Below are 13,762 nucleotides of genomic sequence, written 5' to 3'. Positions count from 1 at the left end.
GGTCTACAGGTGTGTGAGGAACAGGTGTGCCTACAGGTGTGTGAGGAACAGGGGTATGGTTACAGGTGTGTGAGGAACAGGGGGTGGTCTACAGGTTTGTGAGGAATGGGGGGAAAACGTTCACTACATCAGGTAATCTCCAAAAACAGAGCTGTATTGTTATATTTGAGTCTCTGAAATGAAGTTCACCTGCAGGGGGCGGAGTCTGAGGGGAGGAACAGGGGGGGGGGTCTACAGGTGTGTGAGGAACGGGGGGGGTCTACAAGTGTGTGAGGAACAGGGGGGGGTCTACAGGTGTGTGAGGAACAGGGGGGGTCTACAGGTGTGTGAGGAACAGGGGGGGGTCTACAGGTGTGTGAGGAACAGGGGGGGGTCTACAGGTGTGTGAGGAACAGGGGGTTGGTCTACAGGTGTGAGGAACAGGGGGGGGTCTACAGGTGTGAGGAACAGGGGGTCTACAGGTGTGAGGAACAGGGGGTTGGTCTACAGGTGTGAGGAACAGGGGGTCTACAGGTGTGTGAGGAACAGGGGGGGTCTACAGGTGTGTGTGTCTACAGGTGTGTGAGGAAACAGGGGGGTCTACAGGTGTGTCTACAGGTGTGTGAGGAACAGGGGGGTCTACAGGTGTGTGTGTGAGGAACAGGGTGGGGGGCTACAGGTGTGTCTACAGGTTTGTGAGGAACAGGGGGTGGTCTACAGGTGTGTGAGGAACAGGGGGGGTCTACAGGTGTGTGAGGAACAGGGGGGGTCTACAGGTGTGTGAGGAACAGGGGGGCTACAGGTGTGTCTACAGGTGTGTGAGGAACAGGGGGGGTCTACAGGTGTGTGAGGAACAGGGGGGGTCTACAGGTGTGTGAGGAACAGGGGGGGTCTACAGGGTGTGTGAGGAACAGGGGGGAATATAGGTGTGGCTACAGGTGTGTGAGGAACAGGGGTATGGTTACAGGTGTGTGAGGAACAGGGGTATGGTTACAGGTGTGTGAGGAACAGGGGTATGGTTACAGGTGTGTGAGGAACAGGGGTATGGTTACAGGTGTGTGAGGAACAGGGGGTGGTCTACAGGTTTGTGAGGAATGGGGGAAAACGTTCACTACATCAGGTAATCTCCAAAAACAGAGCTGTATTGTTATATTTGAGTCTCTGAAATGAAGTTCACCTGCAGGGGGCGGAGTCTGAGGGGAGGAACAGGGGGGGGGTCTACAGGTGTGTGAGGAACGGGGGGGGTCTACAAGTGTGTGAGGAACAGGGGGGGGTCTACAGGTGTGTGAGGAACAGGGGGGGGTCTACAGGTGTGTGAGGAACAGGGGGGGGTCTACAGGTGTGTGAGGAACAGGGGGGGGGTCTACAGGTGTGTGAGGAACAGGGGGTTGGTCTACAGGTGTGAGGAACAGGGGGGGGGGTCTACAGGTGTGAGGAACAGGGGGTCTACAGGTGTGAGGAACAGGGGGTTGGTCTACAGGTGTGAGGAACAGGGGGTCTACAGGTGTGTGAGGAACAGGGGGTCTACAGGTGTGTGAGGAACAGGGGGTCTACAGGTGTGTGAGGAACAGGGGGTTGGTCTACAGGTGTGAGGAACAGGGGGTCTACAGGTGTGAGGAACAGGGGGTTGGTCTACAGGTGTGAGGAACAGGGGGGGTCTACAGGTGTGAGGAACAGGGGGTCTACAGGTGTGTGAGGAACAGGGGGTTGGTCTACAGGTGTGTGAGGAACAGGGGGGTCTACAGGTGTGTCTACAGGTGTGTGAGGAACAGGGGGGTCTACAGGTGTGTGTGTGAGGAACAGGGTGGGGGCTATAGGTGTGTCTACAGGTTTGTGAGGAACAGGTGTGCCTACAGGTGTGTGAGGAACGGCGGGTGGTCTACAGGTGTGTGAGGAACAGGGGGTTGGTCTACAGGTGTGTGAGGAACAGGGGGGGGTCTACAGGTGTGTCTACAGGTGTGTGAGGAACAGGGGGGTCTACAGGTGTGTCTACAGGTGTGTGAGGAACAGGGGGGTCTACAGGTGTGTGAGGAACAGGGGGGTCTACAGGTGTGTGTGTGTGAGGAACAGGGTGGGGGGCTATAGGTGTGCCTACAGGTGTGTGAGGAACGGCGGGTGGTCTACAGGTGTGTGAGGAACAGGGGGGGGGTCTACAGGTGTGTGAGGAACAGGGGGGGGTCTACAGGTGTGTGAGGAACAGGCGGGGCTGTCACTACCCGATCTGCAGCTCTGCCCAATCTGCAGTGTGCGAGATGGTCCGCCATATTGGACAACTCCGGACAGCAACCGAAGTAGGACACTTGACAGTGGCTTTTGGCAAAAAGAAAACGCGAGAGATGATTTATTACAACGAGACGTCACTATTATTTAACAACTCTTTTTATTGGGTATATAATAGGTGAGAAATGTATTTAACTTCTGTTAGACAGCTATATGCCATACATTCACAGTAGGGGTGTAACGGTTCACAAACATTTCGGTTCGGTACGTACCTCGGTTTTTTGGTCACGGTTCGGTACAGCAGAATTTTTTTTCACAAAATAAAACATATATATATATTTTTTTTTTGTATTATTATTAAACCGTGAATAATGTATTCACTCAAATAAATACAAAATATAATAAAATAAACATTAAGGTGCAGCATTTCGATGAACTGAAATAATCTGTATTTGAACTTTACTGTAGGCTACTAGTACTCACAAAACATAAACTATTAGTTTTGGGTTTTTTATTTTTTATTAAACTGTGAATCTTCACTAAAAAAAATATATAATAAAATAAACATTAAGGTGCAGCATTTCGATGAACTGAAATAATCTGTATTTGAACTGTACTGAACTAGCACCTGAGCAGCCAGTTTGACATTAGGACTTGCTTGTCATTGTATTTTCATGTTGTTTAAAGAAAGATGAACTTGTCCACATTGCTTGCTGAAAGGGCAGATCTGCTGGCACTAACAATGTGTCCTGCGGTGGAGAACACCCTCTCGCTAGGGACAGAGGTAGCAGACAGCCAGGTAGCGCTTTGCTAACATGGCAACATAAGGATATTTGGCGTTTGTAATAGCTTTGTCTCGGTCTGAACTCTCTGCGAGTGGTGGAGGCTTACATGCTAGTGGGAGTTGGGTTTGCACTTCAGTCTTTTTTTCTTTTGGTACCGGTGATATTCACGTTCCGGTGATGCCTTTTCAAATGAGTGCAAGTTTGATGTATTGCCAGCCGCGTAACCAATGTTAGTTGAACAATGCCGACAAACAGCTTTGGTTCGGTCCACCTGTCTTTGTCTGTCATCCTTGTACGTAACTACGAAACCAAAATGTTCCCAAACCGGAGACTTCAATGATGCTGGAGGATTTTCAGCTCAACTTTATCTGCGTTCGCCATTTCGACAGTTCCTCAAATTACTGACTACATGTGAACGCATCCCTCTGACCAGCTCTCATAGTATGCCTCTCATCCAATGAAATGACTTGCTCGCTCTATGACGCGATGAACCCAATGTGACCAAATTACTCTGAATGCTGCGACGCAGCACCTGAGATTACTTCCAAAAAGTTGTTCACGTTCTCAATTTTTTACGTTTAACGTTATATTCGTTCGGTACACTTCGGTACACACCTGTACCGAACCGAAGGGCCCGTACCGAATAATTTCGGTACGGGTACGTGTACCGTTACACCCCTAATTCACAGTAAATATGTATTCAGTATGATAGCTGTCTAACAGAAGTTCAATTCATTTCTCACTACATCAGGTAATCTCCAAAAACACAGCTGTATTGTTATATTTGAGTCTTTCTGAATTGAAGTTCACCTGCAGGGGGCGGAGTCTGAGGGGAGTTCTCCTGCAGGGGGCGGAGTCTGAGGGGAGATACAGACATTGGTTTAATATACAAATTCCAGTTTTTCAAATGCAAAACAAAAATAATTAGTTTGAACAACGTGTTTTATATCTGAAAGCTCCAAAACAGGATGAGAGAAGGCTCTTTACGGAGAGGCTAGCATTAGCAACATGTTAGCATCACGTTAGCACCAGCTGGGATCAGACGAACACGTCGGGAAGGTTTTGTCACGGCCCCCCCCCCCTCTGAGAATAACCTGGGGGCTACAATTCGTAGCACTTTTGGGGCGACAGGTACTTTGGAAACCGTGTTACAGCGGTGCTTAACTTCTAAACTATACCAACTCATTATTTAAAATATAGAGAGCCTTTCTCCAACATGTTAAACTGCTGTGACGGCAGGAGACATCAGCATCACGTTAGCATCACTAGCATCACGTTAGCACCAGCTGGGATCAGACGAACATGTCGGGAAGGTTGTCACGGGCCCCCCCCCTCTGAGAACAACCTGGGGGGGCTACAATTCGGCCTTTTGTTTGTGCAGAACATATTAAGTTTTAAAGATCGTTTTTGCTAGTTAGCACCGGAAGTAGCATCAGCCTGTTTTCACTAAGGGCTAATGCTAACGCTTCTTGTGAGACTTGTGTTTTGTTTCGGTTAAAATGGCTCATATCGTCAGGTAGCTGAGTTTTTTCCCGTTATTTGAGTATAAGACATTCATAGGTTTTTAAATATTAAGAAGCCCCCAGACGCTGTCTCCTGCAGTGACGTGTTTTTCCGCCCGGTATCGGGGGGGGGGCGGGTTTAAGAGGTTAAAGGAGAGGCTAGCATCACGTTAGCATCAGCATCACATTAACATTAGCATCATGTTAGCATCACTAGCATTAGCATCATGTTAGCATCAGGTTAGCATCAGCTGGGATCAGAAGAACGCTTCGGTCAGGTTTTGTCACGGCCCCCCCCTCTGAGAACACCCTGCTGGGGGGGCTACAATTCGGCCTTTTGTTCACATCATCTCCCCGACACTGAAGATTACCGTTTCTCCTGAACGCAGCACGAGGCGCTGCAGAGAGATAACCCTGAAGAAAAACACCAACAACTAAGCCCCGCCCCCCTGTGACATCACTCATCGTCAGGTGGAGGTCCTCGGCTGCAGGTCAGAGGTCGTCTGTCAGAGAGACAGGTTGTTAATCGGGATGCACGATATTGGTTTTTTTTAAACCGACACCGATAACTTCCTGCTTCTCAAGACCGATACCGATAATAATATAATATATATATATATATATATATATATATATATAAAATATTTTTAAAAAAACTACAGGTACATTTAATATATATATATATATATATTAAATGTACCTGTAGTTTTTTTTTTTTAAAAAGACTAGTAGTGAGCAAAATGAAGTTAGAGATCGTTTTAGCCCTGGGGTCGTCTCTGGCAAACCTCTTGCCTTTTCCAAAAGCCTCGTCGATAGGTAAAAGCCCCGGTGCCTTTGCAGCTGGCTTTGGATTCGCCAATAGTTTAGCAGTGCAGGCGTCTTCATACGCTTTTAACACACCATCGTAGCGATGGCGATGTTTCAGGTGACTAATCAGGTTGGAAGTATTATAGCTCGTTGCCTTTTTCCCTCCTCGTGGAACTTCTGCATTTGTTAATACAAATAGCAAGCGAACTATCTAACTCTGAAACTTTGAAATAGTCCCATACTACCGGCGACATGTTTGTTTACTGTCCTGGCTTCACGGCCGCACACCATTTACGTCACAGCCAGGCACGAGTTAGGGAGCGCTGGATTTGTGAAGAACTCCCCTCTTCCTAAACCACTAATACCACAGTACTGGCAAAACGGGAGGAGCCGAGTGAAAAACAAGCGCCCCTCATCCCAATCCACCCACACCGCAGTCTTCTTTTCTTTTCTTACCCAAAAAAGATATTGTATATTATCGGGGCTATTAATACTTTTATCGGGATGACGTCATAATTCCTAATATCGTGCATTGTTAGTTGTTAATAAAGGTTATCACTTTAATGATAGATGTAATAACCTTCAGTACTGAGAGTGAGTGACAGCTGGTCAGAATACGCTTCAGGTGGGTTTTGTCACGGCCCCCCCTCTGAGAACAGACTGCTGGGGGGGGCTTCAATCGGCCTTTCGTTTCATCACTTCCACACAAACACTTTCATTCTGAGAATCAGGACCACTTCCTGTTGGAGCTCACCTTCAACATGACCTCAGCTGGAGAGGCTGCAGTCCATGCTCTCACAGAAGAACGGAGGCACCCCGAACCTCAGGGTAAAATCTCTGTCAGAGAGTTGGAGCTGGAGAGGAAGAATCAGATCCCGAAGAGGAAGACAGGGAAGCTTCCTTTCGACTTCACGCCCCCCTCTGAGGAAACCATGCTGCACCAGGGGCACCTGAAACACACAACAGACAGATTGAACAACTTGAACCCCGCTAGTTACACTGAGCTTCAGCTCCTGAGGCAGAGCAGCGTCCCCACAGAGGCTTCGTAGCACTTTCTAAAGTAGGGTACTTCTACAGCAGCAATACCTTCACTATCCTGTACCAGAGTACTTCAACAGGGTGGCTTTACTCATATTACTGAAGTACTTGCCCCATGTAATATTAGATCCTTTACTTCTTAAATAACATTATGAACAATATAATGATATAAACTATAGAACAATGAGTTCCATGAGATGTGGATATAACAAAGCTCAGCACAGGGCGCTAATGGAGAGCAGTGTTGTTGAGAGCGGCGCTCCATCGCGTGGGGCGACAGGTACTTTGGAAACTGTGTTACAGCGGCAACTTCTAAACTATACCAACTCATTATTTAAAATATAGAGAGCCTTTCTCCAACATGTTAAACTGCTGTTGGCAGGAGATGAGCTCCAGCTGTTTGAGAGACAGCTGCAAGTAGAGAGGACTCTTTAAAGGAGAGGCTAGCATCACTAGCATCAGCATCACATTAACATTAGCATCATGTTAGCATCACTAGCATCAGCTGGGATCAGAAGAACGCTTCGGTCAGGTTTTGTCACGGCCCCCCCCTCTGAGAACACCCTGTGGGGGGGCTACAATTCGGCCTTTTGTTCACATCATCTCCCCGACACTGAAGATTACCGTTTCTCCTGAACGCAGCACGAGGCGCTGCAGAGAGATAACCCTGAAGAAAAACACCAACAACTAAGCCCCGCCCCCTGTGACATCACTCACCTTCAGGTGGAGGTCCTCGGCTGCAGGTCAGAGGTCGTCTGTCAGAGAGACAGGTTGTTAATAAAGGTTATCACTTTAATGATAGATGTAATAACCTTCAGTACTGAGAGTGAGTGACAGCTGGTCAGAATACGCTTCAGGTGGGTTTTGTCACGGCCCCCCCTCTGAGAACACCCTGCTGGGGGGGCTTCAATCGGCCTTTCGTTTCATCACTTCCACACAAACACTTTCATTCTGAGAATCAGGACCACTTCCTGTTGGAGCTCACCTTCAACATGACCTCAGCTGGAGAGGCTGCAGTCCATGCTCTCACAGAAGAACGGAGGCATCCCGAACCTCAGGGTAAAATCTCTGTCAGAGAGTTGGAGCTGGAGAGGAAGACAGGGAAGCTTCCTTTCGACTTCACGCCCCCCCTCTGAGGAAACCATGCTGCACCAGGGGCACCTGATGAAACACACAACAGACAGATTTGAACAACTTGAACCCCGCTAGTTACACTGACCTTCAGCTCCTGAGGCAGAGCAGCGTCCCCACAGAGGCTTCGTAGCACTTTCTAAAGTAGGGTACTTCTACAGCAGCAATACCTTCACTATCCTGTACCAGAGTACTTCAACAGGGTGGCTTTACTCATATTACTGAAGTACTTGCCCCATGTAATATTAGATCCTTTACTTCTTAAATAACATTATGAACAATATAATGATATAAACTATAGAACAATGAGTTCCATGAGATGTGGATATAACAAAGCTCAGCACAGGGCGCTAATGGAGAGCAGTGTTGTTGAGAGCGGCGCTCCATCGCGTGGGGCGACAGGTACTTTGGAAACTGTGTTACAGCGGCAACTTCTAAACTATACCAACTCATTATTTAAAATATAGAGAGCCTTTCTCCAACATGTTAAACTGCTGTTGGCAGGAGATGAGCTCCAGCTGTTTGAGAGACAGCTGCAAGTAGAGAGGACTCTTTAAAGGAGAGGCTAGCATCACTAGCATCAGCATCACATTAACATTAGCATCAGGTTAGCATCAGCTGGGATCAGAAGAACGCTTCGGTCAGGTTTTGTCACGGCCCCCCCTCTGAGAACACCCTGTGGGGGGGGCTACAATTCGGCCTTTTGTTCACATCATCTCCCCGACACTGAAGATTACCGTTTCTCCTGAACGCAGCACGAGGCGCTGCAGAGAGATAACCCTGAAGAAAAACACCAACAACTAAGCCCCGCCCCCTGTGACATCACTCACCTTCAGGTGGAGGTCCTCAGCTGCAGGTCAGAGGTCGTCTGTCAGAGAGACAGGTTGTTAATAAAGGTTATCACTTTAATGATAGATGTAATAACCTTCAGTACTGAGAGTGAGTGACAGCTGGTCAGAATACGCTTCAGGTGGGTTTTGTCACGGCCCCCCCTCTGAGAACAGACTGCTGGGGGGGGCTTCAATCGGCCTTTCGTTTCATCACTTCGACACAAACACTTTCATTCTGAGAATCAGGACCACTTCCTGTTGGAGCTCACCTTCAACATGACCTCAGCTGGAGAGGCTGCAGTCCATGCTCTCACAGAAGAACGGAGGCATCCCGAACCTCAGGGTAAAATCTCTGTCAGAGAGTTGGAGCTGGAGAGGAAGACAGGGAAGCTTCCTTTCGACTTCACGCCCCCCTCTGAGGAAACCATGCTGCACCAGGGGCACCTGAAACACACAACAGACAGATTGAACAACTTGAACCCCGCTAGTTACACTGAGCTTCAGCTCCTGAGGCAGAGCAGCGTCCCCACAGAGGCTTCGTAGCACTTTCTAAAGTAGGGTACTTCTACAGCAGCACTACCTTCACTATCCTGTACCAGAGTACTTCAAAAGGGTGGCTTTACTCATATTACTGAAGTACTTGCCCCATGTAATATTAGATCCTTTACTGCAGTAAAGGCCACTGCTCTGAAGTTCAGACATGCTCAATCAGGAGGAAAAGAACTCTGATCTTTGAGTAGAAGTACTCTGATCTGGTTCTTCAGTAAGAGTACGCCCTTTACCTCCGAGTTGAAGTACATATTATTGATCAGGATTTGATCCACAGAGACAATCAGTGATAAACTATAAAGCCCTCAGAACAACAAAGAGCAGATATTATATATAGAGTAAAGTGTCATAACATTGAAATACTCAAAGTACAGGTAACTCTAAAGTGAACTTAAAGGACTCTACGCATCTGTAAAAACAACACGTATTTATGATTAAAGTCTGGGAAACACAGGGGCCGCCATCTTTTAAAATGTTCCCGCCACATGTTTGCTTTGTGTGTTTTTTACCCGAAAACACTATAATTAGAAGATAAAAGATAGAACAATGAGTTCCATGAGATGTGGATAATACAGAAAGCTCGGCACAGCATCGCGTGGGGCAATAGGTACTTTGGAAACCGTGTTACAGCGGTAACTTCTAAACTATACTAACTCGCTATTTAATGTGTAATATATAAAGAGAGTGCCTTTATCCAACATGTGTTAACTGGTGTCTCTTTGCTGTAGCAGCGCATCTTCTCTCTGTAACTTCTCTGATACAACATGCTATCCTTCAATAAGAACTGTTCTCACCGTGACCATCGAGCAGCGGCTGCAGCGGGTGCTCCTGAACATCCATCCTCCGGAGGATTTAAAAGCACATTTAATGGAGATATCTCTGAAAAAAAAAAATCAGATTCTCACCGCAGTCTGAGCAAAGAGCAGCAGCCATGTGACTTTATGTGACCCGACAACCAATCACAGCGCGTTCTCCTTCTTCTTCCGGTTCTTCTGTTTCCTTATTGGTGGAGATCAGATGGATGACCGCCCCCTTCAGGACGGGAGGACGGTTTAAATACTTAGCGGGAGATAGTTCTTGTTTATTTGTTAACAAATAAAGTGAAAACATTTAAACTAGTTTCTTTCTGCCTAGCAACAAAGGTCATGTTATTGGAGATCCTTCATGGCCTCGATCATAGTTTCATTTAAATCAAGAGAGGAAGTGAACTTCTTCGTATAACACATGCTTATATATAATTGACAGGGTTAGTCAGCACCTGGTAACTCTCGGCCTGCGCCCTCATATCAAAATCTAGATTTCCCCCGTAAAATGTTAAAGTGATGCCAGAAAACAATATTTCTGTTCGTCAAAAACGGTATATTTACTCCAGAAATATGAGTATAAAATAGAGCAGCTTCGTTATTTTATACGGGCGTCATGTTCTCGCGAGAATTGATGTATTTTAGAGATCAGCGGTGTGGCGAAGTCACGCCCATCTACTTCCGACCATATATACAGTCTATGCTTCCGACCCATGGGACCTTATTTCTGAAAAATTATGGATTGAAGTCAATGGAGAGAGAAAGATTATCTTTTGATCCCGTTTGAATTGTGCCACGAATTACCCATATGATGTTTATGAATCTTATATAATAATTTCCATGTCAAAAAAGTCACAGTTTGTCGTAAAACTGTTGAAATATAAGACTTTGAAAAATACGCAAAATAAAAAATAAATAAGTACAAATATTAAATCCACATCTGTTTGTCAAATGAGTTACTAGTTATATGTCTGCTTTAGTTAACTGTAACATTAATTAATATTCAACAGGTAAAAACAGTGTCGTGTTTAAACCATGAGAAAATCACTTTATGATGTCTTCACGGGCTGCAGCTGGAGTAGGATTTATTGCTTTCTTAGTCGGTTTAATTGAATTTTCTCCAAATCTTTTTCATGTAGATCATTTATTTTCTTGACTGCACTTTATTTAGTTGGAACACAATAATAAAATAAAACATCAGTGTTTTAAAAGCAGCATAAAGGGGTCTTGGATGATGAATAACGTTTATTGTATTTGACTGTAGAGATTAAAAGCATTTTGAAGTCAAACAAGAACACGTACAACCAAAATTAGATATAATAACGACACTAGATTAGAAAACTATATTAATGTAATGTAAAAAATGAAAACTGTAAAAGAAACATGTATGGAATAACTGATATAACCAGATGAAGTTGGTAGTTTACGACGCGGATAAAAGACACTGAAGGCACCATGACCGTTAGGATTTAAATAAACCAACGGATTTAATGAATTTTTAACGGATTTAATTACGCTTTTAACAGTTTTCTCCGGTTTTGTGAATGGTTTTCCAGAGAAGAGGAGTGAAATATCTACAGCTGGAAGAGGAAATACTGTTTTCTGATCATTTAATCTAAATTTCTCTCAGGTAGATCATTTTATGTCTTAAAAGTCTTTATATTTATGGACAAACTAATGATAAATGAAAACATCTGTGTAGTTAAAGCAGCATACATGTGTATTTGATGATGAATAATGTTTATTTTATGGATATAGTTGAATATATAATATACAGTGTAGTTGAATAGGCTATATATTTTTCTACATTAAAAACATTTTAGACACTTTTTATATTTAACCTGGGAACAGAACAAATGATAATGACTACAAGAGATGCTGCAATTACTGCAGTTATTATAAGGTTCTAACGGTTACCAGACCGTAACCGTAATAATGGGTTATTTATACCTTAAATAAGTAACCCATTATTATAAGGTTCTAACGGTTATTATAAAGTTCTAACGGTTATTATAAGATTCTAACGGTTATTATAAAGTTCTAACGGTTATTATAAGGTTCTAACGGTTATTATAAAGTTCTAACGTTATTATAAGGTTCTAACGGTTATTATAAAGTTCTAACGGTTATTATAAAGTTATTATGGTTGTTATAAAGTTCTAACGTTATTATAAGGTTCTAACGGTTATTATAAGGTTCTAACGGTATTATTAAGGTTCTAACGGTTATTATAAAGTTCTAACGGTTATTATAAGGTTCTAACGGTTATTATAAAGTTCTAACGGTTATTATAAAGTTCTAACGTTATTATAAGGTTCTAACGGTTATTATAAGGTTCTAACGGTTATTATAAAGTTCTAATGGTTATTATAAAGTTCTAACGTTATTATAAAGTTCTAACGTTATTATAAGGTTCTAACGGTTATTATAAAGTTCTAACGGTTATTATAAAGTTCTAACGTTATTATAAGGTTCTAACGGTTATTATAAAGTTCTAACGGTTATTATAAAGTTATTATGGTTGTTATAAAGTTCTAACGTTATTATAAGGTTCTAACGGTTATTATAAGGTTCTAACGGTTATTATAAGGTTCTAACGGTTATTATAAAGTTCTAACGGTTATTATAAGGTTCTAACGGTTATTATAAAGTTCTAACGGTTATTATAAAGTTCTAACGTTATTATAAGGTTCTAACGGTTATTATAAGGTTCTAACGGTTATTATAAAGTTCTAATGGTTATTATAAAGTTCTAACGTTATTATAAAGTTCTAGCGGTTATTATAAAGTTCTAACGGTTCTCAGGGTTTCTGGCGGTTTTTCACGGTTTTTAACAGTTTCTCACAGTTTCTAACGGTTTCTAACGGTTTCTCACAGTTTCTAACGTTTTCTCACGTTTTCTAACGGTTTCTAACAGTTTCTAATGGTTTCTCACAGTTTCTAACAGTTTCTCACGGTTTCTAACGGTTTCTCGCGGTTTCTCACGGTTTCTCGCGGTTTCTCACGGTTTCTAACAGTTTCTCACGGTTTCTACTCATGGTTTCTCACAGTTTCTAACGGTTTCTCACGGTTTCTAATGGTTTCTCACAGTTTCTACTCATGGTTTCTCACAGTTTCTACTCATGGTTTCTCACGGTTTCTAACGGTTTCTCACGGTTTCTCACGGTTTCTCACGGTTTCTAACGGTTTCTCACGGTTTCTAACGGTTTCTAATGGTTTCTATCGGTTTCTCACGGTTTCTAACGGTTTCTCACGGTTTCTAATGGTTTCTCACGGTTTCTATCGGTTTCTCACGGTTTCTCACGGTTCCTCCTCGGTCTATAGAGTGTCTCCAGAAGGAAGCAGTGAGCCTTCAGATGGAGGGCAGCAGGGACGAGCGTATAGAGGTGATCCTCCGCCTCACGCTGAGCAGCTTGGGGCTGCAGATGGAGGTCTGGAGGGACTTCCTGTCTGAGGAGGAGAACCAGGTGACCCTCAGCAGCTTCTTCAGCATCGCAGACTACAGCAATCTGTTCCTGTGCCGGGACCCGGGGCTCTGCATCAGCCTCACCTTCCCCTCTCAGACCTCCTCTAAAGTCCTGGTTCTCTCCAGGAGCAGCAGGGCAGTCATCAGCGCAGAGAACATCAGAGACATGTTGATCATGCAGGAGGTGGAGGGGGGGGGCGCCGTGAGCTGCATCAGCGCCGTCTGCCAGGAGGTACCGCTAACATGAGGCTAACATTACAGAGAGAAGCTAACACTAGGCTAACATTAAGGAGATAAAGATTGGGCTAACATTAAAGAGATAAGCTAACATTAGGGCTAACATTCAAGAGAGAAGCTAACATTAGGGCTAACACAGTGTTTCCCACAGAATTTGATTCTATTTGTGGGGGCACCCCCCCCCGGCAAGAAAAGCCAAAGGCCCCTTAACCTATTCGGGTGGTCCACGCATCCACCCCCCCCTCAAATAAGATAATACATGCGAGTTCATCGCTACTGTAGACAACATTCTTGTTGCTCTGTGTTGCGTTGTTAATGAGTGAGACACACCTGAGTTGAGGATCTGTGGGGTTTATTCTCCCAGAAATATAATTTACAATGTAGGCATTTAGCAGACGCTTTATTCCAAAGCGAC

At 44.4% G+C, this 13,762-nt stretch overlaps 1 long non-coding RNA gene across 1 annotated transcript; it reads right to left on the bottom strand.

Moving 5' to 3' along the window:
• Positions 1 to 1,789: 1,789 nt before the first annotated feature.
• Positions 1,790 to 10,091, bottom strand: LOC117538777. Its single transcript, XR_004567909.1, has 8 exons — positions 9,636 to 10,091; positions 8,562 to 8,736; positions 8,293 to 8,330; positions 7,317 to 7,492; positions 7,049 to 7,086; positions 6,048 to 6,243; positions 3,795 to 3,841; positions 1,790 to 2,289 (listed from the first exon to the last, which is right to left on the bottom strand). It is a non-coding gene; the product is annotated as an uncharacterized LOC117538777 (long non-coding RNA).
• Positions 10,092 to 13,762: the final 3,671 nt, after the last annotated feature.

This window comes from Gymnodraco acuticeps, unplaced genomic scaffold (assembly GCF_902827175.1).
Source record: "Gymnodraco acuticeps unplaced genomic scaffold, fGymAcu1.1, whole genome shotgun sequence".
Lineage (NCBI taxonomy): Eukaryota > Metazoa > Chordata > Actinopteri > Perciformes > Bathydraconidae > Gymnodraco > Gymnodraco acuticeps.
The sequence above is the reverse complement of the archived record's forward strand: the minus strand, read 5'-3'. Positions and strand labels throughout refer to the sequence as shown.